Raw genomic sequence first — 3,571 nt, forward strand, 5'->3', positions numbered from 1 at the left:
GGCATGAAAGTCAGTTAATTCTAATGGTGAGACAAATTTATTTAAAAAAAAATGTTGATGTCAGTTTTTCATCATGTAGGTCATTTACCTCCTAAGATTAAAACAATTTGGGAGATGATTTAATACTCTACCTAGAAATCTGTCAGATGTGTACTCAGAGTTCAAAGCATCTGATAATGTTAACGGAGACAAAATCTTGATTAAGAGGAAATTGGATCACAAGGAAAGAAGACTATTACAAATCAAGATTTAAATCTGAGTCTGAAATTTCTGGCATGCTTTCCCGGAATGTAGATACACTGCAGACTGTTTGGTTCCCGTTAGATTCCTTTCACCCCACTTGGAATTCCCTTGGGAAGAAATGGGGTTCTTTAGAGATGCCCATGAGCTTAGCCCAGGATCAGGCTAATTTACAACTGTCCAGGGAGTTTTTCTGCTCCTCTGTGCACACCTGCTCCACGTTCAATTCTGATAGAAGGAGACAAAGTAGAGACCATAAAATATTATTGCAGTTTCAATATTAACAGGCTTTGCGGTCCACTGCCTGGGGCTTGGGGCTGTCAGCAGATGGTCTTGGCAAAAAACAGAGGCAGCTCCCAACAGAATCTGGTCATTCTTTCTGAGATCTCACTTCGGCAACTGCGGCCTGTGGCTCTTCATTCCTACATCTCCAGAAGAGAGTGTAAAATTTTTGTTTCCTTCTTATGTCTATTTTGGGCATTCCTTCCCTAGAGCAAGTTCTGTATGCTACCTAGTGTGCATTTTATAAGAAATGTTCTATCTTCTTTCTCAACCTAGATCTAAATTCTTAGGAGTTCAGTATTCTTCTATTGTAATAGAAAGTGCAAAAGAAATGGAGATAGAGTCTCAAAGATAAAGATATAGTAGAAAAAGCAGTTTACAATGTGAGCTTCCTATGAAAACATGAGATTAGAAACTGTAAGTGAAGGTTTGGAGGTGATTAATGAAGTAATTACCACCTAAGAAATGTGTCATAAGTGTGAAAGTGTTTTGAAACTATATTCGTTTTTACTTGATTCTTATGGGCAATCCTAGGGAGGGAGGGGAGTTATATTTATATACTTCTTTGCATTATGCACTTAGGAGTCAGGTAGGACCAACTCTCATAATCATCTGTATACTTTTACTCAAGACTTCAGAAACCTACATTTGCTCAAAGCTTTTATGAAACAATAATTTCACTGATCCTTTATACATAAACTACTAAGTCCTTTAATCATTCAGTTTCACAAAAATAGGAATAAAAAGACTTCAACACAGAACAAAAAAGAGCTTCTGATTTCAAGTGAATTTACTCAGTGTTCATGAAAGGTATATAATGGGCAAAGCGTGATGATAGACAATGTGGGTGAGGGTAGAAAGCTGAGCAAGACAGAGCTTACTTTCCAGGTTTCCCAATCTAGCCAGGAGAACACATATATACAACTGTTTTAAAAGTTTGGGGAGAGTTATATTAGAAATATAAATAAAGCTTAATGGAATGATCATTGAGCAAAGGGTGACTGCTTTTATTGGAAGAACTTCACGGAAATGGTGATCCTTTATCTGTTTTTTTTTCAAAGATAAAGAGAACCTTACCAGGTGGAGAAAGGGTACTCTGATCTGAAGAAACAATGTGAACAAAGTTACAGAGGCATGAAGATACACGGTACATGTAGAGACCTTCTAACAGTCCGGAGTAGAGATCACAAACTCAGATGCCTGCAGAGTCATACAGGTCACTCAAATGTGTGAGGTGAGTTGGGTTTGGGGGTACAATGTGGGGTGGTGAGACCTATGGGCAACTGGTGAAGTAATGTTTCAAGACAAGTAGGAAATGTGGATTTTTACATGAACTCTCCCAATTCTTTAAATGGTAACTGTTAAGACACACACACACATGCACACATTCACACACACTAGTACTGGGTGAACCAACGTGGTGTAGCATGGGGTGGGGTTGTTTATGGGCCCTCAGTTTATGAGTTTGAGAGAAGAATATACAGTGTCTATAGGGTAAGGACAATGGCTAGGGAACAGTAGGGCAGGCCTTTGAAGAAGTAGTCAGAGCTACATTGTGAGGGAATTGGTGTTTTATCATATGGGACTCATTGCATCACTGAAGTATTTTAAGCCCCATGCAATCTCAAATTAGCATTACCAAGTGATGAAATCTAGAACCAGTGAAGTGGGATCTGGATTGGAAAAGATAAGACAGGATAGGAAGACTTTTTTTTTTTAAACATTTGTTTATTTTTGAGAGAGAGACAGAACATGAGCAGGGGAGGGGCAGAGAGATAGATGATCAAATCTAGAACCAGTGAAGTGGGATCTGGATTGAAAAAGATAAGACAGGATAGGAAGACTTTTTTTTTTTTTTAAATAAAAAACGTTTATTTATTTTTGAGAGACAGAGCATGAGCATGAGCAGGGGAGGGGCAGACACAGAATCCAAAGCAGGATTCAGGCTCTGAGCTGTCAGCACAGAGCCCGACCTGGGGCTCGAACTCACAAACTGCAAGATCATGACCTGAGCTGAAGTCGGACGCTTCACTGACTGAGCCACCCAGGCACCCCAAAGACAGGGAGACTCTTTACAGGAGTTAGTAAATTAATCTTGAAAAGAAACACATGAGGATCTGAAAGATTTAAGAGCCACTGAGGGGAACATTCCAAAGGACATAATAGGGACCAATTAATTGCTGTGGGTGATGGGTGTCAAGGATGATCTAGAGATATCGATTTAAATGATGAGTGTGAGGACATGATTTTAGCTAGGAAAGAACAGGAGAAGAGGAGGATTTGTGGTAAGAAGGAAAAACTCCATTTTGCAGTGAGGAAGCTCCGGGGCATGCCTGTGGAGATGTTGAGTAGTGAGGGACCAGGAATATGGACTCTGTGGTCAAGCAGAACCCAGTGAAATCTGGGTTCTGCTGGTTAGCAGGGTGACGTAGGCCATGTTATTTAGTTTCTCTATGATTCCGTTTCTTCATCTGTAAGATGAGTATTATCAGGGCATCTACCTCATAATGTCAGGGTGAGGATTGAGTTAACACACGTAAAGCACTTAACACCATGCCTGGCACACGTAAGTCCTTGATACATGGTTATTGTTATTCATACCTTGATGTTGAGTCAAGGGGTTAGAAAACTAAAGCTCCTTAAATAATTCTGTTCGATGAAGGACAGGATTAATACCACATCCATGGCAGGGGTCAGTCTTCAGATGGGAGGGTCAAGCGGGGTCACTTGTAGGGACTGGAGGCTGTAAGGGAAAGCTTATTTATAGTGTTTTATTTTAAGGTAATTTATAGTGAGGCTTTTAAGGCAGTGTCTAAAAGGTTTCCCTCAGCATGATGAGGGTCAGATGAGGTCTCAGTTATTTGGTAGTGATAACGCCATTGAGTTCAACTCTTCCCTGGAACCTCCTGGAATATAGAGCTCAGTGGTTTACAATCAGTGAGAACCACACTAGAATCTCAAATCACATTGGGATCACCTGTGGGGCTTTAAAAACTACAGACGGTAAAGTGCTGTATCTAGAGACAGGTCTTGGGTGGAGTCCTGGCAC

The sequence above is a fragment of the Panthera onca genome, chromosome F2 (genome assembly GCF_046562875.1).
Source record: "Panthera onca isolate mPanOnc1 chromosome F2, mPanOnc1 haplotype 2, whole genome shotgun sequence".
Taxonomy (NCBI): domain Eukaryota; kingdom Metazoa; phylum Chordata; class Mammalia; order Carnivora; family Felidae; genus Panthera; species Panthera onca.